General features: G+C 49.2%; 2 protein-coding genes across 5 annotated transcripts in view; one reads left to right on the top strand and one right to left on the bottom strand.

Annotated features, from left to right (window-relative positions):
• The window catches only part of LOC135901913 (peroxynitrite isomerase THAP4-like), a 141,284-nt gene that overhangs the window by 45,511 nt on the left and 68,922 nt on the right, over nt 1–26,851 (top strand). The window lies entirely within an intron of this gene.
• The window catches only part of LOC135901912 (uncharacterized), a 253,509-nt gene that overhangs the window by 173,860 nt on the left and 52,798 nt on the right, over nt 1–26,851 (bottom strand). The window contains exon 1 of one of the 3 annotated variants that reach the window (XM_065431741.2): nt 25,655–25,955. The exons of the other annotated variants lie outside the window; for them this stretch is intronic. The gene's annotated coding sequence lies outside the window, so the exon portion shown is untranslated. Of the gene's footprint in view, nt 1–25,654; nt 25,956–26,851 lie in introns of those variants that run through there. 3 annotated transcript variants of the gene reach the window in all.

Raw genomic sequence — 26,851 nt, 5'->3', positions numbered from 1 at the left:
GGCGCGGTGAGTGCCTGAAGTTTACCTCAAACACCAGACTTTCTCTGACACAGGTTATAGTAGCTTAGGGAAGGATTTGGTGTTGCATTGTGATAACCTTGTGTGTTTCAAGCCTAGTAAGAGTGTTTTGAAAACCAGGGGATGCTGAGGGGGTAAACAGGGCAGTGTGTGAAATACTTGCATATGTCTTACTAGTAGTGTTATAGTAGCGTACGGCAGGTATATTCAAAAAGGGTAAACAGCAGGAGGACAGTGTGAACGATGGAGAAGTACAAGGTGAAGGAACTTCTCGAAATTTGTGAGGAGTTGGGCATTGAGTTGGGCTCAACCAAAAGAAAGAATGCGATCCTTGAGGTCATGAGGACCGGGGACGTAACGGCTGAGGAAGCCGCAGAGGCCTGGGCGGATATCAATGAACGTCGGGAAAGGGAGGAGAAGGAACGTTGCGAGCAGGAAAGGAAGGAAAATGAACGACGGGAAAGGGAGGAAAGGAGAGAACAGGAACGCCGCGAGGAGGAAAAGCAGGAAAGGAGAGAAAAGGAACTTCGCGAGGAGGAAAAGGAGGAAAGGAGAGAGAGGGAGCGACGTGAGCACGAGCTTAAAATGAAAGAGTTGGAGATCCGAAATAACTCGCCGGCGCCTAGTCTCACTTCTAATGTTCCAAGAATACGCGATCAACTTCCACCCTTTGTCGTCGGAGAGGATATGGCCAAATACCTCGTGAAATTTGAGCACGTCTGCGAACGGAATAGCATTGAGCGATCCCTTTGGGCACAGAATCTGTTAGCCTTGCTTCCTGGGGAGGCATCAGACGTAATAACTTGCTTATCGAAGGAGGCGTTTGAGAGCTACAGTGATGTGAAGGAAGCGCTACTGCGGAAGTACAAATTGTCGCCCGAAGCTTTCCGGCAGAGGTTCCGGTATGCAAAAAAGGGTAAGGAGTCGAATGTTGACTTCGCGTTTCGTCTAAAAGCCGACTTGGTGGAATGGCTGAAGGGCGAAGAGGTTTACGACGACCGCGACAAAATTGTCGAATGCATCGCGTTGGAGCAGTTCTACCGTTGCATTGATGAGGATGTCCGGCTCTGGCTGCAAGATAGGCTAAAGGAGGTTAAGCTAAACAAGGCAGCAGAGTTAGCGGAAGAGTATTACACACGCCGCAGCTTGCACAGCAAGGCAGTGCGCATAGAAAAAGCAGATAGAAGAGATGGGTTTTACGGGAAGCCCGACGAACGGAAGGAAATCACGCGTCGCGAGTTTCGGGACGACGAGTCCCTTCCCAAAGAAACTGTAAGGGATGGACAGAATGCATCTCAGAATGATGACGATGGTCCGAAACAGCGAAACGAAATGACGCGTTCTTTTGAAAAACGGAGACCGTTAACCTGCTACAATTGCAAAAAGCAAGGGCACATCGCTGCAAGCTGCCCAGAGAGAATTGCTTTTGCAACGATACGGGAAACTCACAAGAACATACGTCTATTGGAGCCCTATGTGCAGGAAATTAAGGTAAACGGCAAGAAGTGCCGAGCACTGCGGGACTCTGCAGCAACTATGGACGTTGTTCACCCGTCTTTCGTCTCCTCGAGTGATTTTACGGGAGAGTGCGTTAGGATACGGCAAGTGGCCGAGAAGGAGAGTGTCTGTTTACCGATCGCAACGGTTAGCATTGAAGGAGAATTTGGGAAACTTAACACCGAAGCCGCTGTGTCAGCCGCCCTCCCGGAGCAATTTTCCTACCTCTTCTCAAATAGCTCGGAGCAGCTGCTGAGGGATCAGGGCAAATCATTCTTTGCCGACGTGGCGTACATGGCCCCCACGCGATCCAAAGCGCGCCCGCTGTCGAGGGAACTTGGCCTAGCGTCGGTTAGCGAAAGGCGGTGCGGCACACGGACCGATCACGGTAACTTGAGTGGCGAGCAGTCACGGGAGAGGCAGAGCTCGGAGGCTGGCCTAGGCGAGCGGGTCCTGGAGGTGAGTGGGAGTGACGCGTGCAGTGCTAGCCGCGATAGAGACGCGACGCCGCAATTAGGCGACGCGGGCTCCACACTCGCTCCGGTTTCCGCCAGCTGGCAGGAGCAGGCTGCAGTTGAAAGGGAAACTCGGATTCGCGAACAACAGGAAGATTGTTCACTAGCCGATCTGAGGAAGAGCGTCAAACGGGGAGTGAAAAAAAAGGAGGTTTCATTTGGCAAGGAATCTGGCTTATTGTACCGCCGCTACACGGATAAGCAGGGTCGCAAATATAAGCAGCTTCAGATTCCGCGAAAATATCGCCGGGAAAAATGAATGACCTCATTTGCTTCCTCAGAAGTATGTTTTCGGTCCAAAGCGATTTCAAGGGGACCATTCTATTTGTAATTATTATTGCTGATTATTAATTGTTTCTATTTTGTTATGTTGATGATTTGAAAACTGATTGTTTAAGCCTTGTGTGCTAGATCGTACACCTGCCTCTTGTTGCAGCGGGAGAAAAAAAGGGGAAAACAATTTAGTTAGGTTGATTTGAATTATGGCCTTGTCTGGTGTTTGACGGGAGACAGAGGGCACTTGTTCGTGTTGGGTGTTGCCTTTTGCCGGTCGGTTTTGCAAGCTGCAGAACGACCAAGCGGGACCAGTGGCGAGAAGCAAGGTCTTAGGAACGACCCGAGCGGAGCTGGTCAAGGTGCCTTGGCGACGACGTGGTGAGCAGAGCTCCTGTCCTGGCGAGTCGGACCTGGGCACGTGAGGTTACCTGGCGTCCCGACACTGGACGTGAACTTGGACGAGCCTGACGAACGTGCGCGCCTGGCATCCGAGCCACGTGGAGGCAGCTCGTCTTCCCGGCGCCTTATCTGAGGGCGGGGATGCTGTTGTGCCATTACCACAAGCCCGGATCCCGAATCTGCAAGATGCAGAATCTATCCTGCGAGCGCCATAACTCTCCCTTCACAAGTCAAGATGCTGCGCCTTCGTGCGGGAGAAGCCTCGGCGGAGCAGCGTGTTTTGACGTGTCCGCGTGTGCCCGACGGCCCGGCGCCGCACCTCCCTTGCCTGGAGGTCACCGCGCGCGCGAACTTTGAACCGGGTGGCCAGCGCGGTCGCTGGTTGGACCCCTCGGACGACCGTCGTGTGCTGACTTTGTATTGGGCCGGTTGAGTGACAATGGGCCTCGGGGATTATAAAAGCAGAGACACGCCGCTCGAAAACAGGATCTGCCGACCCCACCGGGAGAGAGTATCGCTCCCGACTGGGGTGAGATGTGAAACGCGTTTTCGCCGGACGTCGTCGTGCGAGAACAGTCGCGTTTGTTGTGAGCACTCGGCCCCAGTGCCGACCCGTTCATGTCCTGTATGATAACCTGTATATAATGTATAAAGTCCCTTTTGTTATTCTCATCGACGCCAGGCTCGGAGTCATCGCTACCAACGCTCTGTCACGAAACGGGTGACGAGCGCTACGGGACCACAAAGCCGTAATCGTGGTGCAGCGGTTGAAGTTCGTAACAGCGCGCAGAGGATGCAGTGTCGGTATTTAATTTCAGAATCTCAGATCCCTGATCACAGCCGTTTCGATGAGATTCTGAAATTCCATCGAAACGGCTGTGACATCAGTGACCGAAGTGATGAAGGAAGGGCACTGCTTCGCGTAGAGTTCAAACAAGTGGCGCCGCGGACAAACGTTAAGCACCGTCAACAAAGATATCGCACGCCGAGGGGCAAGTGCGAGTCGGCGCGCTCAAACACACACACGCGCACAAACCAGACACACACGCGCGCGCGCACACACGGGAAGTCTATAAGAGGGCGACCAACGTCCCTGCGTGGGCGTGGCGACTTCTGGAAAAGAGGAGCGGTGTCAGCTTTCCATACTCGAAGCTGAGCCCGCATAGTTTTGCGCCCCCCCCCCTCGCCCTCCCTCGCGGTGTTCCGGTCTGTGTGCGCACGCGCATCGACTTTCTCCCTCTCCACTCCTGCCAGCGACATTCAGCCGGTTAGATGTCAAGGTTAGCGGACGGCGTTTGATAACCAGGTCAAGGAACTCCATGTCAAAATAGTGGTGTTATTGGGCAATGCCGCCTGGTTTTGCGATTCAGTTAAGGAAAAGGCTTTGAGCATTTGCCCTGGAGAACAGCAGCCTTAACCAGGCAGTATCGATAGCACTGAAGAAGTGCCCGCTCAGCCTTAAACCTTCTATCAAATTAACATATGTACTGGTATGCGAAGCCTAGCTGTACACTAACGAGCTTAGCTTCTGCTACAAACCCCGTTTCTCAGCTTTTCATCGAATGGCAATATGTCTACATCAACGTTAACGTACGGTCAGTGTCGAAAGTTGCCAAGGCCACATAGTACGTCATCGTGGCTGTGGCTCAAGCCGTGTGATTGGAGGCCCCTCTATCAATACTGGCACTTCGAACACGCGTACAGTCAAAAGCGACCGTCCTTGCCAAGTCTTCAGCACCTCAAAACGCATATAATAAGGCTTGAGGCCCGGCAGCGAATTCCGCTAAGCGGACGGATATCAGATCAACCGCTGACAGGATACCGTACTAGTCGAAACTCATTCGGCGTTTCTCTTTATTGCAGCTTAAACAGGGTAGAAAGCCAAGCGGACGACAGTAAAATTTCTATCTTTACTGCCAGCAGCAGCCGGCCTTCTCTCCCTTTCACTCGGGAATTGCTGTCGCCTTTGTTGGCCTAAGATCCGTCGGCGGGAGCCATGCACAGAGACAGAGTACACGAGTTTCGATAACACCTCAAGGGCCCCATCCCGGATAACGATGACAGCCTTGTACGAGCTAGCCCTCTTTTAGGACCGACGAAGAAAGAAAGGTGCGACGAACTGCGTTTCAAGCACTTTCTCTACAACTGATACGGGAAATACTTGCGCAGGCCAGAGTCGGTCTCGGGCATAGGATGCCAAACAGTAACGGCGGCGGCGGCGGCAGCAGCTGGGAGAAGGCGTACGAGGGTGCGGCCCTCGTTGAGAGACCGTCAACCCTGCGCCTGAGAGAAAGGGGGCGTTGGCGCCCTGCGGCAAACACCGTCCCAGACGCGTCAGCAGCAGCAGCACCCACACGCACACACTCGACCACGTCCACGAAGCCGCCGCACCGTCTTCATCCTGCCCTATCAGCCGCGGTGGTGCTTGCGCTGGCGCCACACGGCGTGTTTACATTGCTTGGCTCGCGATACGGTAGTAGCAACGCAGTTATTCGAGCGAGAAGAGAGAGACAGTGACGGCGCGACCGCGAGACGAGACGAGACGAGACAAGACGGGGGGGGGGGGGGGGAAGAAAAAGATTAAAATGGTGCGGCAAACACAGCTGGAAGTGAGAGTAGTATAGCGCACCAACGTGGCTCTGCGAGTGGACCGGAACTCGTGCTCCTCGAGCCGCTTTTGCAAGCCGCGAGTCGGTCGCGGTCACTGATCCCTCGCGGCATCTTATACGGCGTGGCGAGGAACTCGAGCGTGCACGCACCAGCGTAACATGCTGACCACAAGGCTGTGGGTGTGTTTTCTCTGAACTGACTCGTCGTGTCGTGTTGGGGCGTGGCACTGGCCCGAACCGGGCGGTCTATACGCATGGTGCCTCCTTGAACTTGTCACTCGTGTACGCTGTAGACGCTTGTGTGTAGCACGTATGAGTGGGACATTAGTACGTACATCGCCTCTGTCATCTGCAGTAGAACGCAAGGAGCACGGCCAGGCGAACATTTATACACATATGACGGAAGTAGTTCTTCGGTTCCGGTGTTGAATAAATCGAAAGAAATGCAGGCGCACGTTATATATTATGTTTAGACTATACACCATAGACCAAACTCCAAAACACATCCACACTGCGCGCATATCCATATCGCCCGACATTTCATAAGCCGGTTAGAGGGCGCAACTGGTTAGGCTTTCCTTCCTAAAGACGTGCCGTTTATGGTAACGCAGGTCAGAGACTAGTGAGCCATTTTATAAAGAGCCAATTAGAACTACAGAAAGCAGGACGCGTTGCTAAGCGTGCGTCTTTTGAAAAGCGGGCGCGGAAAACACAGACACTAAATTAATGACAACCCAACAAGTCTATCTGCAGCACTATATAGTACTGGCACCGAGCGAGCTAGGCCTCGTCCTGTATAAAAGAACCATTGTGGACTAAACATTCCCTTCATTTTCTTTATCTTTTTTTTTGTCCGTAATTTACCTTGTATTTAGCGGATGTGTCTACAGAGCCATGTAAGCAAACAGAAAAAAAAAATTACGACGTGAAAACAGAGTCACTAGTGTTACTTAGCGACTAAACCTAACAACGATGCAGACACATAAGCCGCGCCGAGCTCTGAGCGATCCGCTTCTCCATGCGCGACGGAGGCGGGAGTTTATAAATTGAGCTACAGGAACAACTCAGAACCACTCCCCCACCCTCCCCATCGACGTCCCTTTCGGACGACGCAAGGCTCGATTTTGGAGACGAGGTCTGCTCAGTCACACACACACACACACACACACACACACACACACACACACACACACACACACACACACACACACACACACACACACACACACACACACACACACACACACACACACACAAAAAAAAAAAAAAAAACGCGCGCGCGGCGCCGGCCAAGCGTCTTCGTTCCGGGACTCTTGACGTATCGGATTAGCGAGATCGGCTAACGGCGAGCGGCGCTCAGCGAGCGTGCCAGCAAAGAGCTATACTAATTGCAGAACGCGAAGTCTCGCTCGACCGCGCACACACACACGTACACCCACACCAGGGGCGTAGCCAGGGGGGGGGCTTATGGGGCTTCAGCCCCCCCCGAAATTTTTTCGTGCTGTCCATGCACCGCTCACCAAAGCGACCCCCGGCGCCGGAAATCTCTCTGGATTTTGTCTAGAATGTCTTTTTGACGCTCGAAAAGACATTTAACCGCGAAGATTGCGAACTCGGGCTCGATTTCGTGGCAACGCCCCTACACCGGCAGTCACATAACGCCAAGCAGTCCCATCCGAACACAAAGTTTCAAGGGCGCTTTGATGGTGAGCGGGCTCGCCGCGGCATCTCACTGAGGCCACGGAATCTATGGAGCGCATGGATATCAATTGCGGAACTTTATGGGTATAAATCTCATAAGCTCTTCATGTGAAACGTGCATTGACATTTCCAAAGTTGTGCTTTAAATTTTCAATTGCGAAACTTTGTTGGTTTAATGTTGTTATAAACATTGGACGCCAAAGGTCCATTGACTTTTCTAAAGTCTTACATCGGAACATACAACGGGACAAGCCAAATCAACGCACTAGCAGACGAGTTGACAAAGCACGCTGCGAGGGCCAATGAGACGATGTGTTGGGGTGGTTCATTTGTGCCGTCATGTCACATAAAAAATATCAACACTTTTTTAACCTACGCCAGAACAACCATGTCAATACACTAAAGCCAGCCAAAGTAACTACGTTCTTATTTATTTTTTCTACTTTGACTTTTATTCGCCGAGAACACATTGAGCCTCTTCAATTTTTTTTTGTTCTCGCTACCCTACCCGCGGGCTGCCAGAGCGAGCCAGAGCGCATATGTTTTTCTCGTACGGCCCCGACCACCGCGCGGTGCACTTCGGTGGGCGTTCGGTTTGCTCTGGCCGAGCGGATTTTCACCTGACAGAGTTTTGGAAGCTTTCTGGCTAGCAGACGAGAAAAAAAAAACAATGGTCGCTCGCCGCCATCACTGTGGGGAGTCGAAGGATTGCACCGCGTTCCTTGAGCGGAACCTTTCCGGAAAGTCTTGTTTCGCCGGTGTAGGATACTGAGCAATATGCATATGGTTCTCAGTGGGCCAATCGCCTTATGTTTTCTTCGGTATTAATTCTGTAGCCCCATTAGGTGCCCGATCTAGGCATTCGATTCTGGCCAACATACTTTCCTATGCGGTTTTTTTTCCATTTCGGTGCCTCCGCCTCACAGAAAAAAAATACATTGTTGCGGCGCAGCGAATTGTCGCATGGTGAAAGTTCGATTTTGATACTTCTTTTGCGGAAAGTAATGGGCGACGGGACGCTTCAGTTGCCGGATACGTTTATTGTATTATTGCGAAAGCAATTACATGGACACTCCAGGCGCATTCCTGCCGTCGCCGTCGCCCTCATGTTTCGTATAAAGTCCAAGGGTGATAAAATCGTGACCACGCGCTGCATTCTGTATGTGCGAATGAAAGCGTAGGGGGGGGAGGTGGAATGGGTGAGCCGACGATGGTGGCTCAGTCTTGTGTGCGCAAAGGAGAAAAGCGGGGAGCAAGCGCGCCGCCTTCCGTCGCACGCAATACATCGGGGGGAGTGGATGGAATGGGGGCGGAATCTAGGATTCTGTGAATCTATGATTGTGCAACATGTTTATTTGCCTTGTTTGACGCATTACATACAGTTACTTTTTCTTACATACATAGACTCATTGGAGACTTATATGCATACTTAAATATCTTGTTGCGATGTTTTGTGTATACATGCAGTGAACTATGTTTCCAGTGACACTTTTTTGTCCTTTATCGAGCCGTATTTTCACATTTGTATATCCCATTGTATCTTTGCATTTCTAATGTACGAGGGCGAGTCAAATGAAAGTGCGCCTACCCTAACCACGCAATAATAGTTCGGTTCATTATCTGCGAGGCATGCGCGTAGGAGAACGGCATGTCTCATTTACAAAAGTGACACGCAGGTGTGAAGATAAATGTTCCTTAATGCTCTCATACACTCGGTTGAATATGGTTGCGTCACATAATGGACACTTCAAAAGTTGAACAGCTCGGTGTCGCGAAGTTTTTGACAGCTAAAGGTGTTTCCGAAACAGAAATTAATCGCCGTATGGCTGCCGGTTACGTTGAACACGGCATTTCATTGACCACTGTGAAGCGTTGGAGCAAACGGTTTAAAGGACGTTGTAAAGACATTCCAAGACCGGGCCAATACTATCGTGCAATCACCCCCCACACAATTTCAAAGGTTCATGAGCTGATGAAACAAGAACGGAGGATAAGCATCGATGAACTGGCAGACCATCTGAACATCAGTCACGGTTCGGTTCACGCCTTAATTCATGAGCTTCTCGGCTATCGGCTCTTTGGTGCGCAATGGATCCCCAAGATTTTGATCCATAGCGAGAAGACGGAGTAGTTTCGCGCTGCCTTGACTCATCTGATCGGGTATCACAATGAGGATGACGACTTCATGCTTGCAATTGTGATCGGGGACGAACCTTGGTGCCACTACTACGAGCCTGAAACACGACGGCAAAGCTTACAGTGGAAACATCCGAATTTACCACGCCCAAAGAACGCAAAGGCCATCATTTCCGCTGGAAAGGTGTTGTTGACTTTTCTTTCGGTCGTCAGGGTCCATTACTGATAGAATTTGCTAAATCTTGAGAGGCTATCAATTGTTTCCGATATTGTGAAACGCCAGAACGGCAGTGTGTCACAATCAAGAACGAACAACGTGGAAAATTGACGAATGGGGTCATCTTGTTCCACGACAATGCCTGTCCCCACGTCGCTTACGTGGTTAATACAAAACTGGCAAAGTTCAAGTGGGAAACGCTGCAGCATCCGCCATACAGCTCAGACCTGTCACCTTGCTACTTCTACATTTTGGGGCAACCGAAAAAACAGCTCAAGGGAACCAGATTTGCGTCACAGATACAGACTTTTTGAAGCAGCAACCCAAGGATTTTTATAAGACGGGAATCACGCGACTCGTTAGTCAATGGGAAAAATGTCTAAATTCTCATGAAGACTACTTTTAAAAGAAGTGCCCCGTTGTTGGCTCACATTTATTTGACTTGCCCTCGTATATCTTGCAGAATTACTGCTTTTTATACGTGCCCTCTGTTGCGACGGATTTCGGTGCAATTACTCACGATACACGACCGGTGACAGCCGCTTCTGCGTAATACTATAAAAGAAATTACAGCGTCATTGAGATTTTTCACTGGCCATTGCATATATGCAAGAATGTAAGCACGGTTCTTGCATGACAAAGTTTCATTAACATATTTGTCCTCAACTTGTTCAGTTCATTGCGTTTTAATTTTTCATATCAGTGGCATGCACTGCTTTCCTGGTTTCGAACTGATATAGTTCTAAAGTTCGTGTGATATTTTCTTTACTTGAATAGACAAAAATATGGAAGCATTGATATCACTTATTTTGGGCAATATTTTTGGCACATACGAGTGTAATCTTTTATGAAAAAATAGATATTTTATTGTTTTGACTGTGCATAGCGTTCAAGAATTCGTTTGCAGCATCTTTGGCAATGACAATGCAGTTATTCATGGATTTGATCCCTTGACAAATTGTTTAAGAGGAAGGTTTAGCTCGGGCCCAATCCGACGCGGCCTGTTCAAATACTTGTAAAACGCAGAAACCCTTTTCTTAGGTAATCCTGCCAATCGCTTTTATTGAAATTCGTTGCATTTGAGAGAGAAAGCTAAATCCTAGTTCTGTTGGAAACACAACTTCGATTTAGGGCCTGAATGTTGTTTAAAATATTTTGAAAATTCGAAAGTTTGAAAATATAGAAGCACGACGTTTACAAACTAATAGCTATGCATGAATAACAGACATTGTGGTTCTGTAAACGGCATCTATTATAACAGTCAAAGCGGGCAAGTTTGCTATGTCAATTTGTATCTTACGTGAATTGGTTACGTTGTGTACAAGGGTTCTGCACAAGCCGTATTTCCACAATACTAAATTTTCTTGAGATTCATGTGTAACATATCCATTTTGTCCGCTGTAGATGTACTATTAGATGCAATTCACAGAATTGTAATATCATTTTTCATTGTTGAGTCACGGAGTTTTAAACTTGATAGCTTCGTTTTCTGAAAATTTTCGATTTGGCCAATTTTTAATAAATAATTGACCACCTAAATAAAAATTTGAAAGCAGTAGTCACTAGAATTAAACTTTTTCTTTTAAATGCAACAACAAAATTTCTGGCTACGCCACTGGCCCCATGTATATATATATATATATATATATATATATATATATATATATATATATATATATAGTGGCGTAGCCCCCCCCCCGAACAAAATTTCTGGCTACGCCACTGACCCACACACACACACAAGGGAGGGGGGCCACTTCCTTTTCCAAAGTCTCGGACAATCCGCTTTGGCTTCGATCGCCTGCCGCGCGGATACGCGAATAGGCGGAAATCCCGGAATCCGGGAGCCTCGCGATCGCTACAGAGACCGCGCGAGCTCGCGTGATAAGACACCGGAAGAACGCTATGTCAGCGCACTAAGTATCCGATGGCTGACCTTGAAAGTTCGCAGGTACAGTTAAGACTTCCATTCGCCGAAGTCGATGGGACACGATAATTATTTCCTTACACCTATTCCTTACACCGCGAGAACTTCGTTAAATCAAAAGCACTTATGGACTTGTAGTCCTCCATGCATAGAAACGGCAAACCTTTACAAAAGTTCAGTGGCGTCAATCACCAGAAACGTGGCATATACCTGCATTTTATCCATATTCCCCATAACCTCTTTAAATAGGGCGAGATCTTGAGTTCATTTTCCTGTTTCGAGGTCTTCAACTCATTCTGCTCAACGAATGTGCATCGGGGAATCGAAATCACCTCGTTATATCTAAATTTTCGTAAAATCGGGTCTGATTATGGCGTAACCTGTTAGAACAGATGCAGCGCAAGTGTGGGACGCAGATGCGCTAATCCGGGGTGCTATTCGTGAAATTGAAAGTGCGCTGAAATTGTCGGATTTTCGTCATGCTTGCGTTGCTTTTCAGCTAATCGGAATGCATGTAGCGCAGCCATGTGAGCCAGTAAGAGCCGAAAATATGGTTACGTGATTGACTGACAATATGGGGGAATTTGACAAGTGCCCATGGAGAGAATAACACCACTGGACCGGTATAACGTAACGGTTCCTATCGATTCAGCGTATTCCATGTCTTACTGTCTACCGCTCACGGCCGGTCGACGCTGGTAGTAACGCAGACGAAGCACCGGTGGAACCACTAACGCAACACGCGAAGGGAACGGAACAGAAATAGAAATGTTATATTACTCCTACCTACACCTTCTTGTCATAAACATGTTCCACAAGACTGCGCTACAGAACACTCCCCGTCACTGCTGTGACTGTAAAATGGTACGCTAATCTGGGCCTCGGATTGCGTTCTGAAAGAAAACACGAGCGGTGTCACCAATGCCGCTGTCGGACACACCAATAACGCAGTGACAGTTACGTACCGATAATGTAGTTCTACGTCACACTCCTCTTCCACTGGGAGAAATTACGTCGCCGTAACCAACCTAAAACATTAAAACTTGCGCGGTACATATACGGTTACTCAATGCAAACAGTATACCTTGTCTGTGTAGAGCCACGAGTGGCTGGTCATTGTCGGCCATGTATGTAGCGCTTGTGCGGCACATGTCACTTGGAATCGAAACGTTGTACTGGATTCTTGCAACGCGGTTACGATTACTGTCGATTGGGAGCCGTTCTGCCGGGGCTTTTCTAAGTAAATTGATAGAAATTTCAAACGAGCAGTCATTCGTATTCTCCGCATGGCTATGCCATGTCATTTCAGCGCCAACTCGGCGAACAACAAGCTCTGCTAGATCCTACACGGTGCGTAAAGGGGTTAGCTGGAACTCGACGCCGGCCGTGTAATGGTTTAACGAGCGGTCGCATCCTTTCCTTCACATGACAATGGCAGCTCTCGCGACTGTTTCGCAATGCGGGCACTTCTCCTTGGTATACGGCATAGCGACTGCGTCAATTCAAAGAACCGGCGACCAGTATCAATTGCACCGGCACCCACCTGTTTCATATATGCATGCAACGAATCCAGTCGTAGAGCTCTGGGCGTGTACGATAGTTCTGTACTGCCTCTGTATTCAGTTCTGTTCGGGAAGGGACAGCTCGTGGAAACGCACGCCGTGGTGACATACTTGCAGGAAACGTTCGCGAAAAATGTCCAGCAATCGCTAAGTATACATATTTACACTACATCCAACAAAACCAGCTCTAAGCTAGGCACTTTGTTGAAGCACCCGCTCCGCTTGTCTTATATTGCTGTGTGCACAACAAAGCAACAACAAGCATTGTAGGTTTACTTCGTTGCTTGCTTGTCCGTTGATTTCTCCGATGCGTGCTTGTAAGTCCGCTCGTGAACTCGACGCGACCGGGTCGAGTCAGAAGTCGAGCTGGAACAGCCTATCGGATCGCGTTTTGGGCTAATCCACCCCTCACGGGTACAGTGACCAAGCTCGACTGGACACTCGCTCGGCCCGGCCAGCTAGCGTTTACGTGAACCAGACGACCAGTTTTCGTCCCGACAAGCCGACTCGACCCAACTTTATCGAGTTCACGTAAACGTTGCGTATGTCTACGTGGCTTATGACTTCATGAAACACGGTGGCATAACGTCAAGGACAAGAGCCACTATCGTCTACCACAGCACGCATTATTCCTCAGGTTTCTTTTCTTTTTTTTCCCCCCCTTCACTGAGCTCTTTCCGATCCGTCGAGCAACTGATGCAAATTGAAGCTCCTCCGAGCTCAACGTTAACGAGTTCACGGCTGAACCGACACGAGCTGCTCCTTCAAGCGCGTCTTTATAATTTTATTAGCCAAGCAGGGCCTCGCGTTCAACGCACCTTGCCACTAAGCAAACGGTATAAAGAGTAACGCTCGCAAAATTGGAAGGTCGCAATTAAGACCCATCATTCCACACGTTACCAAAAGGAAAAGTGCAATAAGTAATACAGACGCTATGCAGTCAGGGTGGAAGGAACGATGACAGAGGGTCACGTGGGAGTGAGTACGAGGAGCAATCATAATCGCTGATCAAAAAGTGTTTTACCTGCGCCGAGGGCCGCAGTAATGAGGCGTTGCTTTCATAACGAGTCCAGCGACCTCGGCCTGTGCAATGTGACCACCCATTTGAAGCTACGTACGCGGCTTTCCCCGCACCACACGAATACCACGTTTTCTTGGTTGCGAACGCACATAAAGTATGCGTACATAATTCCAAACTGAGTGATTGCCCCAGAGATTGAGTACCATAAAAGTACAAGCGTAAAACCGATGATATAGCCGAAATGCGGAGAAGTCGGCAATACAGGCCGTTTCTTTCTTCGGTTAAGCCAGATGCCAAAATGAGCGAAACACAGCGCATTAGGTCTCGCTTTTGAGCTTCGTGCGTATACTGGAAATTCAAAGAAACGAGGGCTACAGCAGCAGCACAACGAAGTTGGGACTATATACTGCGAAGAAAGAACATGACGCCTGGAACAGATACCACGAGGTTTCAATCAACTGTGCTTAGTCAACACTTAATTATCGCTGTGCGTACATGTGCTTGACGGTACGGCATGTTATGCTAGAGTGCTTATACTTGAGCAAATACGGTGCCGCTCCGTGTTCCTACAGCCTTTACCCAACCCATAAGGAGGCGAGAGCAAAACATATTGCCCCGAGGGCAGATTAGCACAAAGGGTCTCGCGCGAAAGCGCGCGTCAACACTCTTATACGCACTCCTAACGAGTCTAGTTAGCGCTAATAATCTCTCTCAGACGAACAAGCAGCGCGACGAAGCAAGCATAAACAGGCATTGAGCAAAACAACGGTACACGCGCAACTTGCGCCATACCACGTTCTTTCTGCCCAATGCTTTTTGCGATAATTCATTTCCAGGAGCTCTCTCTCTCTCTCTCTCTCTCTCTCTCTCTCCGAGTCCCACAGCATTTCTGACACTGCGCGGCTCCTCATAAAGCGTTCTTTCCTCGTATGCAGCGTCAGCACGTGGCGAAGCGGCGCTTACGGCGCAAAGCATCGCCACGCACGTTTGCCAGTCGGCGACTGTGCGCTTCCCTTTTGTTCTCTGCGCGGAAAACGAGATCAAACGACCGTTTCGCGCCGAGAAAGTACGCACGCACTGTAATGGGCGGTGGCATTTGCCTGCTCCGCTGCGTAAGATGCGTGCCTCCGTGTGAGGCCCCCCAGACAGAAAGTGCCTGCAAAAGAAGCCCTCACATCGCGCCTGCCTTCGGAAGGGCGTCACATCACCGACCACAGACAGCATTCCAGGAGGTCTTTCCTCTTCTTTGTTTATTTATTTATTCTCTTACTCTTGCCGAATGTACTACGCCCACTGTGGCAATCGAGAAGCGCGGGACCGAAGAATCATTGGCTTACCCCCGTATGCAGAGATGCAACTTAAGTCGAAGCACATGCTTGACTTGATTTAGATGACGCCTGGCGTTAACGTGCCCAAAGACGCTCACTGCGTTTCCTTCGGCGCGTTCCCGATAGGCGTCACTCGGATAAAGTCAAGCATGTGCTTCGACTTAAGTTGCATCTCTGCATACGGGGGTTATTCTTGTTCTTGTTTCCGAACACGAGCGCTTACGCGCAACTACGCTGATATACGTGGATGTTTAGTTGCTGTGTATTTTCGCTTCATTTCCTTCCCTTTCTTTTTTATCCCCCCCCCCCCCCCGTCTATTACGTAGTTTTATTCTAGGCCACCACTACAGCCGGGTGTGCGGATATAAACCTTAAGTTAAACGCAGCCACGCGTACTTCGCGAGACCAAAGGGTGACTTATTTCACGCGAACGATTACGCGCATAGCGTGGAATTTCTCGAGCCAGCACAGTACGCGGCGTTGTTCACCCACGAGCGCAACTGAGCGGTAAACGAGTGCCAGTCTGTTGTCAATGGAACACTACTAGGGTGTCTGATGCATTACGATGCTCAACGATTTATATGTCCCGATTTACGTGCCACCTATATAAGGCGCCCCGAGTACTAACAGTGTGCGTATACATTTAAATAAACAACTTGCATATAGCATAAAACCAGACAGCTTCAATACACAAACAGCACACATATTCGGGTAATAAGGCGATGCAGAACACCCAGTTGCAGCAAATCCAGTTTCGAGCTCATAGCTGCTGTCGCAGCATCCTGGCCTCCAAGATCACAGCAGCGAACGCGCGCTATCTCTGAGGTCATGGCAGATGTGACGCATTTGCTACAAATACAACTATAGGGGAAATGCTGGTGATAGTGTCTGAGGGAGCTGAACGTGTACGGCGGCTCAGCCAGCCCGAGAGCAATGGTTTTGTACACTCTCCACCATTTTGAAAGGGAACGCTTTATCAATGTTCGAACAGCGATTCCGGCAAGCGCGCAATTCAGAACCTCACTCACTGTCATTTGTTACGTTGTTCTCTTGTTGGAGAATTCTCGCTCGCCGAACGTTCTCTTCATTAAAAGCACCCACGAGAAAGATTACCGGCTTCCAACACAAATCCGTTGCTCCTTTCCGTATCTGAGGGACAGCGTACGTAGAGTTACCTAAACTTCGTCCTTCCGGCTTTCAAACCACTTTGCCAGTTTGAAAGGACGAAGTTTAGGCAAGCCAAACCACTTTGCGCTGGCCTCAGGGATCTCGGAGGCCGTTCACCGGCCGGTGACAGACGAGCAAGGTCAGGCGCGGCACGACCAGAGGCGCGCACGAGGACGTTCTCGTCCAGCCAAGTCGCCAGCGTGATACACGAGAAAGACCACTCGCGCGTCGCACAAGAGGAAGTAACGTTCACATTCTCCCACGGAGGCGTCTGTTTCACACGGGAGAGTTAAACCGTCTCGACGACCAAACGCGAATCCTTGGGCACATTACGCGGCGCATTTAGAAGAACCTGGAAGGCGTGCCAGCGGGAGAAGAGCCCTGTACGCTTTTGTAAAAGCATACAGTAAGGTTGAAGCTACGATGCGTGGGCAGAGTAGTGGCCAGTCTTCTCTTACGAGAAAAGGCTTAGATAACCTGCAGAATACATTACGCATTTCAAGTTTCATAAGCTACTATGCCCGCTTTTCATGTTCGTTTTCTCTGCACACAAACTACAGACATAATTAAATCGATGGTTAATTAAAGCTGTGAGGCCAGCAAGTTATCTGCATGTAAATAGGGTCTGTAAAGTATTTTATGGAGGGATGAACTGCGTGTGGTCAATGATGAAACTCCCCATTCAACTGTACTTAAATGCGAAGCACGTTCCTTCTTGTGCGTTCAAATACCCTCAAAGCTCATTTTGCTTCCACTCGATGTTCGATCAAGAACCAACGAAACTCGGACGGGCAAAGGCAGACACGGACTCCATCTGGAAGGTATATCCTGAGTTCTTGTTCGTTCGTGTAGGCGGTGGAGCTCATCCTTGCATAACTTAATCGCTCGATCGAATCTGAACATGTGTACATCTTAACAGAAGTTATCAATAGTGCTTGAACAATGAGTTTTCGTGAAGGCTTCATCTAATATCCCTTGTTCGACAACTTTCGACCATTTCAAGTCTCTACCTTCCTGTGATCCTCTGTCTTGTTCAGCTTCACAGAAATTAACGTGACAGTTAGAAGTCGCCTGTTCCTTTTCATGAGCAGACGGCGAGCAGACGGCGAAACTAAACGGTGTTTCGGCACGTTTGCGCCCATGACTAGTTGAAGCGCGTCTCCAGCAGGGGCAACGCTGTACGGATTTAGCGATACAGCGCGACGCAGTGGCAAAAGGGAGGGGGGGGGGGGGGCGAGAACCAGAATGACGCAAATAGGCAGCTGGCGCCTGCAGACGCTTCCAGCTTTGTTTTCGTCCAGCGAAGGACGCCCGTCTCGGTTTTATTACTGGCCTTTTCATCCGCTTCGTTCCTCTCGCGCCACAGTGCAAAGGAACAAGCCGAGAGTTCCATTAAAGGCGAAAGTATGGCGGCGAACGGGAACGAAATTAGCGTAGTAAATTCGCGTTAGGCGTTGACCAACTCGGCACGATGCACGCACGTAAACATTAGACGCAGCCAGACGATGCGGCGTGAACGCTGCGTAATTTGCGTGTGGTGCCTTCCAAGACAATGTCACAGTCAAGGAATTGCATCGGGCTAGTTGGTACTAGCCCGATGCTGGCGGCGCGCCGCGCAAGACGGGCTCTGCGGTGACGATGGCAACTAAATGGCGCCCGGGTAGCGCGCGTCGTCTGTTCACCGATGACGTCAGCGATACCATATATGGAAATAAAGCGCTTCATGAGCGGATGATAGCGATTTTTAATGGAAAGGAAAATACATTCTGGTTTCTGCATCCCACGTGGGGGCACGTCTCAGTGATGACTACAGGGAGAGGGTGAAACAGTATGAAGTGAAGAACCAGAGAGGGGTAGGAGGCAAGCATCAGCGAGTCCATGGCGCATGTGTACGCTGGCGGCCGTGTAGTCGGGCTACAGTGTGGCAAGTCCAGCCGGTCTGGCAAACTCCAGGAGAGCCCGCAGAGCCTGGGATGGTGACTGTTTACAAGTCCTCCCCACCGTTGAAGCCGGCAGGCCTTGTCGGTGATAGGTGTTCACCGTGGTTTGTCGGCGTCGTGCGAGCGTGGGGGGCGGAAGCGCATGATGTGCTCCAGCGTCCCAGGTAACCCGCGTCTGCTACAGCCTGGCGAAGGGCAGCGGCCTGCCTTGAACTTGCGTGCGGCAGGCCAAACACTGCCTGCCTGGAGGCCTGTCAGCGGCGGCTGCTGTGGATCGCGCCCACGCGTCACCTACGCGCTGCCTGTCGCGATCTCCCGATTGGCAACGCAGTCGCGCCACAATTCACTCCGTTTGCAACGTGCCGCAGGAGACAGATAGTCTGAGCCAAACAACAAATCGTGAAAACACGTATAGCTCTGCGCTGAGATATTGAATTAGGGAGTATCGTAATATTTACATTCCTCGAAGACATCGGCTTAATTGACAAGCTCTAGAATACTTATATGAAGGCTCATCACGTCTGCCTCACCTATAAGTACCATGATCATCCTTTTTTTTTCCTTCTCACACTCCTCCGCCTACGACACCTTTGTGTCCCCAATCCCCTTCCCCATGCAGAGCAGCATGCAGGCGTCTATTTATATGCCAGCAGAATGCTTTGTATTTCAATAAAGAGCTCTCTCTCTCTCTCTCTCTCTCTCTCTCTCTCTCTCTCTCTCTCTCTCTCTCTGTACGAAACACGTGCACAGAGAAAAAGCGAGCACACTAAAGCAGTCAACCAAATAAAAGCAAAATTGTCCCACGCAACGTAGCGTGGTCAATACCACTGCAGCCGTAAAGAGAGAGAGGGAGGGGAGCTTAGAGGCATGAAAGACGGTGAGCCGATACAACGCACGGAGCGCCACCTATACGCCGGACGAGATAGCGATGCTGAAGGTTCAAGACCTAACATAAACTAACCCAGTGTCTATTTTTTTTTCTTTCTGCAGTTCAGGTGTAAATGTTAAAAAACAAATCAAACCACACGCCTGCCCACTATTTCTCAGACACACAACTCATCTACGACGCGCACTATGCGTAATAATATGAATGTGCGATGACGTGAGCACAGCTCACCAGGGCACTGAAAAAAAAAGGCAAGAATTTAAAAATAATATAAGAAACGAGAGCCTAAAAGACGCATCGCGGTGGATTTCGAACAGGAGAAAACACGCTACACTGCTACGACGAACGCGTCTTCAGAGTCCATCATCCTAATAGGATCCACCGGCCGTGTCTTACGCGAGCGAGCATAACGTTCGCCTCGTCGTCGTAAAAGGAAGGAGCGCTCTGCGTGGCAGGCGCTGCGCAGTCAGGGTAATGCGGCGCATGGCGACGACGGAGCGGAGGACGGCGATAGACGTGTGACGGCGGGCCATCAGGGTTATTACCGGGAGTGGGCGAGGTTGGCGGTGGGGGGGACTATGGTTGCCGGCAACAGTGCACGCACCGCAAGTGCCCACGTGATGCGTGCGAGCTCGCACGAGTGCGACGTTTTTATCTTCCCGCCGCTCGATAAGTATACCCGGAATGGCGGGAACAGCGCTCGACGCTACGCCGCCGGAGAGGTGCCGTAAACCGCTCTTTTGAGCGTAAGCGCCAAACGACGCGGATACAGTTACGAGCGCGCGGCGCACACACACACGCACACACACACACGCACACACACACACACACACACGCACACGCACGCACGCACACACACGCACGCACGCACACACACACGCACGCGCACACACACACGCACGCGCACACACACACACACACGCACACACACACACACACACACACACACACACACACACACACACACACACACACACACACACACACACACGAGTGTTGCTCACCTCACGTGTTTGTGGTTGCTGCGTTCAGCGCCTGCAAGATACTTCTCAGCGGTGGCTGCGGCATTTATACACCTGCGCACGAAGTCGTGGGTTCGATGGCAGGCTGCGGCGGCCGCATTTCGAGGAAGCCGGAATGCAAAAAGAAAACACTCATGCGACTATAGATACAAGCGCACGTTAAATAACTCCCAAGTGGTCGAAATTGTTATTAATTCGGAGTACCATGCACACAGTCGTGTCTGTCAGAGCCCGAATGTTTTGCCTCTCGAGGTTAATAAAACCGAGGCAGTCACTTTATAGTGAGGATTCAGTTCACGATTTTGGACAGGTATATATACGAGGAAAGTAAACGGCAAAAGCACAACAAATGTGCGTCGGCGCCGGTGTACAAGGGCGTCGTTGTGCAGCCACCAGCGAGAGTATATCCAGGAACCAATCACATTCTGCGTACACACAAAGCCGGGTGTTTTATGATTTCGCGGGTTTCAGGCACCCACTAGCGCGCCCGCGGGCCCCCCATACACACGTGGTTTGCAAGAGACGTGCCTGTTCGAACAACTTTGCAGGAGAACGTGAACGTTCAAGAAAGCAAGGAGAATTGAACAACAAAAACACTCTCACAAACAAAGCAGGCTTCGTTTCAGCGTGCGTGACAAGAGCCGCGTTCACAAAACGCGAGCGATCAAGTTGAATAAACCTAACGAAACAGCCCCGTTATCGACAAGAGTTACACACGCATGCTTCGCGCGCAGACACAATAGCATTAACGAACTCCCGAACGGCCGAGAAAACGCAGCCGGCGCGATAAAAGTTGGCCGAGAAAAAGAAAAATGAGGGCGTGCAACGTTGCACAAAAGCACCGACAACAGCTCGCGACTTGCAACAAAGGGGTCGAGTTAAGGCGGCATAAATGATATTGGCACGTTACAGCGCAGCTTGGATGGGATATTGGCCGGACAAAATTTGCACGACGCACACAGAAGCACGAATGAAATGTTGCGGCAATGTCTTCACTTACAAAGTGAAACGAAACAGAGGGGAAAACAGGCAAGAATGATCTGCCAATTAAGGAGGCACGAAGTTAATTACAGTAAACGGCGCCCTGCATTCATGCCAAGAATAATGCGGCGCTGTCCATAATCATATCAAGCATATAAGCCGATTTGACTTCACATTCTCTTGACTGTGAGCTGAACTACATAAACATGAGCATAGGCTGCTATATACTCTTGCTTGTAATGTCATGGAGCTGCATGACACATCCTTTGTTTAGCTTTGGAACTACACGCCCCGTTCTGAACATGTTTGTTGAGTACATGTAGCGTGTTTCTTTCACTCTGAGCGACTGTGAAAGCTTTTGAACAAGCGATTGTCAAAGTTTCGAGACGGCGGTCTCTTGAACAGCCAAACTTTCCAGACTGTCGCAGTTAATGAACAACGAACAAAAACGGTTCAATCTTAATGAGTGTGACGTGTGACGTAGGCGCTTACATCGGAACGCTGGAAGTCATATTCAATCGAACGAACGGTAGCACTGTTGTCGACATCGTGTGGATGTGCTTAAAGACAGTTCGCAAAACCTTCTGCTGCGATGACCTACGGCATTCGACTGATCTCTTGACATAAGCAACGAGTCGGTCACTCGAACGTACTCCGAATCTTTAGAATAAAGTCTAGCAGCATCTAAAAATCTGGTAGCGCATCGTGGTAGGTCATGTCGACAGAAGGTGTGGCAACCAGCGCTATAGTTCCCGTTTACCTCTTCTGGCATTGCCACATACGTCTACAGCAGTATATCTACGCTGTGTTCAAAGATGTGTGTACTATTTTTTTTCTGTAAAGAGTACTCGCATGTCGAACTTGTGCGCGAGAAGAAAGTACACAGGTAGCACAAAACAGATACATTACGTGTTTTGTTCTTTTTTTATCGTCTTTTTATCTGAGACAATGCAAACGTCCGAAGGAATTCGCGGAGTAGAAGCTCCCACTCTAGAAAATGCCGTATATCTAGTCTAAAGTCCGGCTCAATTGAATCAGACGGTCTAAATCTGGTTTTAAAAACGCCGCCAAACCTCCTGTCTAGAAAGGAGATTTCCAAATACCTAAAGAATATCACCAACACCGCTGTCCAAATTCCGTTTTAAGACGTTTTCGCAACGCCGCGAGTAATTCGGTTCGGTGTATCGTTCTTGTTTCTGCAGCTTCGTCTTAAGTTTATTATTTATTTTCTTGCTTTTTTTTGCCTTCCTCCTTTCCCAGCGCCTGATCAAGCCACGATCCTTGGCTCACCCTCGCGTGCTCCATATAATTGTGTCCATATAATTGCTCTCGCAATAAAAACATTCGCAACAACGTCGACATTTGTACAACATATAAAACAGACCTAAAGTCATGGTAACGCGAAAAAAAATCTCGTGGAAACCCCAGCATGAAACAGCGTGCAGGCAGCACTAATCTTCCACTCGCTTCAATCAGGGTATAAAGTCCTAAAACATGTTCACGTGGATCGGAAGTACTGAAATTCGACCAAGTTGATACAAATTCACGTTATTCACGCAAACAAATTCGCGACACAAATTCACGTTGTGAATTCATTCAAACGAAAACGCCCATGTGTCGTGCGTCCGTTGCATGTTAAAGAATCAAAGGTGCCCGATATCAATCCGTAGTCACACACAAAGGCATGCCTCGTATTTTCATATCATTATTCCCGCACGTAAAAACCCCAGAAGTTAATTTAATTAACGCGCATGGAAAATACACGAGACACCGAAAACGCAGCATCAGAATGAAACTTTCTGTAGATACTTTGATTAGACGCGAAACAACAGGGAACAAAGAGAAGTTGAAGAATAAAAAAAATAATAAATCAATTATCGGGTTTTACGTGCCAAAACCACTTTCTGATTATGATACACGCCGTAGTGAGGGGCTCCAAAAATTTGGGGCACCTGGGGTTCTTTAACGTGCACCTAAATCTTAAAAAAAAAATAATTAGTAAGCGGAAGACAATTAGACAAAACAGTCACATCAAGTCGGCAAAAGAATGGCCCGGCCAAGTGAAGCCGGTTCTTAACACGAGAACAGTCCCCACAAGGGATAGCTAAATTAAACGAACAATCGCAATTTAGTCCGAACGGCGAAGCATCGATTGCGATAGCAAATTAGCGCACAGCGACACGAAGTAAGCATATCTGCTTTATATAAACTTGAAAACATTCGCTTACTAACTGAATTAACGAGCATGGAGCCAGCGCGCACAATCAAACACGAACACATCACACTCGATGAGCCAAGAGACTCGTTTACAAAACGCTGGTATGAGCAAGCGCGGCAGCTGCAGAGACGAAGTGACATTCGTGCGGTCTCTATCGCTTCAACGCAAGGGGGGCGATGACACAGCGCACATAAAGGTATGAAGCGTTTACGGACGCCTTTCAGAACAACAGCGCGCGCGGCCGTGCTAAGTACACACTTGGCGGCGTCGCAGCTCCTTCCCCCCGCCCCCCTTACCTCCCGCGCTGCCGCTAAAAGCCTAAAGCCCGTTCATAATTGAGCCGCCATCGTTAGTTCCCCTTGCCCCCGGTAGCGAAATGCGCACTTGCTGCCGAAGCACAACGCCGGCCCTCCTCCTCCATCCCTTCCTCCGGTTCCACCCCCCCCCCCCCCCCACCGCGGCCTTTTCCGCGACGGAAGACGGCGAGCTTGCTCTCCGCTTTCTCCTTCGCGCGCGCCAAATTGAGCACCGATCGCCGGCTTCCCCCGCGTGATTTCACTCGCACATAGAGCATACGACGCGCGGCGACGGTGTTATCACCCTCGGAATTTATACGAAACATCACGGCGACGGCGACGACAAAAATGATCCTGGGATGTCCATAATAACTGACATCGCAATAAAAAGAACCATAAACACTTAAGAGTTTCAACCAATACATACAATATCACTATCATTTATTAAGTTTCAGAGTTTATCTCTGTACTGACAGGTTATTCAATGAACCGAACTGATCAATAATGAAAGCATGGTTATCAAGAAAATTTATTACTAACATCAAAGCACACCTCTCCCGATCAAACATCGACAGCGCATGCGAACATGTCAAACAGGCATGCTGATCAAAAATATTTTTTGCCGAAAAAAAAAAAAACTAAAGCGGGAAAACATCATCGACTGTTATCGTTCAGGTGTGAAAAGCGTTCCTGCGTTCCGCCTCAATCGGAATGCGGCGGCAGGAGATCGAACCAGTGACCTGAACAGCAGAACGCCATCGCCACTTAGCCCACGCGGCAAATGTCTCGCAGAATCACAACCCAAAATCCATCAAAGCTGTTAGTGCGACCATGCATTCAAATTAAAGCACTCAGTCAAGTAAGTACTCAGTCGCCAAAGACATACTAATAACATCTTAATCAACGCTTGACGGGAAATGAATAAGATAACAGCGTCTCCACTTGCGCACAAAGGCTGCACGGATTCACTTTTTTTTTTCGTGTCAGTAAACAGGTCAATATAAACGCTCACAATCGCAGCCTTTCTCCCTAATTTGTAATGGAGTTCAAAATTAAATAAGTTCGTATAGCTTCTTCAACTTCTACGTAGGGTGAGGAAAGTACAACTTGTAAAACGGCCACGTACTACCACATACGCCAGCACATTTCGCTAACGTACAAGAGATGCAAACCCAGAATCTGACCAATATCGCAGTTATTGCTTAAGTAGTCGTCCAGCTCAATGTACAAGAGGCGTCAGCAAATTTCGGCAAAATATAGCGAGTGACAGGCCAAGTATCGGAATTATCGCTGACCAGAGCATAAACGCAAAACGCAGCGGCCAGTTGTAAAACGCAAACGAGCTCACCCTTCCGGTATTACCTGCACTTCTGGATGCATAACAAATAAACAAAATAAAAATAAATAAATAAATGAGTAAATAAATAAATAAATAGGCATTTTCAGTTATCTCTAGCGTTCACATAGCAAAGCGAAAATAAATAGAAAAAGGCGGGAAGGGTGCAGAAGCAGACACGGTGCCCTCCCCCCTCTCCCCCCCCCTCCGCCGCTAACTTCGAAACCTCCTTTGGCAGCAGACAACAATATGGCGACCTCCCTCCCCAAGAAACCAGCGAAAAATGGCGGCGAGGCAGACGACACCGCAGCTATTGCCTCATCCCTTCCCGTTTCCCGCTCGAGCTCGCGAACGTAATGGGTTCAGCGTCATCTTATCAAATCAATATGCTCTTACTCGTTATGTTCAGCGAGGTCGTGTATAATTACGAAAACTGCTACAGCACCCACTTCTTGTATAAATGCAGTACGAACTGGGCGCGAACACGGAAAGATCACAAAACCACGATACCTTTCTTTCATAAAGGGCCCACACTTATGCGCATTATAACTAGAAGAGGCCATTAATAGAACACTGCGCGTATTAGTTTTGCAAGTACTCACATTTAAGAGTTCTGCTGCGCACTCCCAAGGTATGGAAAAGCGGATGGTGCTTTTCCCTCGGGCCGCTGTCTCAACTGTCCGCGCGACATACTCTCAAAGTTCCGCGACGAACCGCCCGAGGAACAGTTTTGTGGCACATCGAGATGTAAGCTGCCAGCCAACAGGAAACAGCTTCTCGTGTTGTCGAAATGTCCCACCTAGAGGTCCACGACCACAAGACATGATGCAACGATCGCGCAAGAAGTCCGTTACGCTTCCCGCCAAAAAAGTCATGCTTGCGTGAGCGCCACAGGCAACAGTCGTCGTCGCCGTCTCCGCCGCAACTGCGAGCACTGGGTGCGCGCCTCCGCGAGTGCCGGGTCATCGGCCTGGCTGTTGGTGCCGTGTGCAGGTGCATTCTGATTGGTTAAATTGGGCCACGGGATCTGCCGGTTCGCTAATAGTAAGAAGACGTGATAGAGGAAGACGCTGCCTTTGGCAGTGCTACGCGTGTCCTTGAACTTGTTGACCGCGCCAGCTGCGTCGGTTTTAGAGGGAGGGGGGAGACTCCGTGCGTTTCGTTTTGGCGGCAAAAGGCGATTTTGAGGAGAAGACGCAGAAAAAGTAGATGTTTGATGGCGACATTGAGCGCTGTTTGATTGGTGAATATTTCCACTACATTGGTGTTTTTTTTTTCTAATTAAAAGAAAGAGATGCCGTCACCCTACAATGATGATGCCTATACTCGTTTTCAACGGCCCCGTTCAATTGCCTGCACTTGATGCGTAACTAGTCGGTGCATTCCGTCTAGAAAGTGCGATTCCAAGGAGAGCTCCGGTGTTTGTACTGGAGAAAGCATAATTGGCAGCACGCACTAGAAAACAACTCTTAATTGCTCTGTAGTGTATTGTCACATCTTCGAACTGGCAACGTTCATAGCGTGCGCGACGGTGTGGCCGCTCCTTTTTAGTTTTATCCCATCGTATTACTTTATTTTTGTTTGTTGTGTGTATTTGTGTGTGTGCACGCGCACATTTGAGACACACAGTACAGTCACCTGAAGTTTTCTACGAACTGCGCAACAACTTTCGGCCTGCTGGTGACTGAGCAGCGCCGAGGACAACCTCTGTTATTATTCCTTTGTAGTTGAAGCAGCAGTGTTAGTTACTCTAGATTTTGTAGGTGACGTGAAATAGTGACGGCCGCGCGCTTGAGATT

The sequence above is a fragment of the Dermacentor albipictus genome, chromosome 9 (genome assembly GCF_038994185.2).
Source record: "Dermacentor albipictus isolate Rhodes 1998 colony chromosome 9, USDA_Dalb.pri_finalv2, whole genome shotgun sequence".
NCBI classification, from domain to species: Eukaryota; Metazoa; Arthropoda; class Arachnida; order Ixodida; family Ixodidae; genus Dermacentor; species Dermacentor albipictus.
This window is presented reverse-complemented; position numbering and strand designations above follow the sequence as displayed.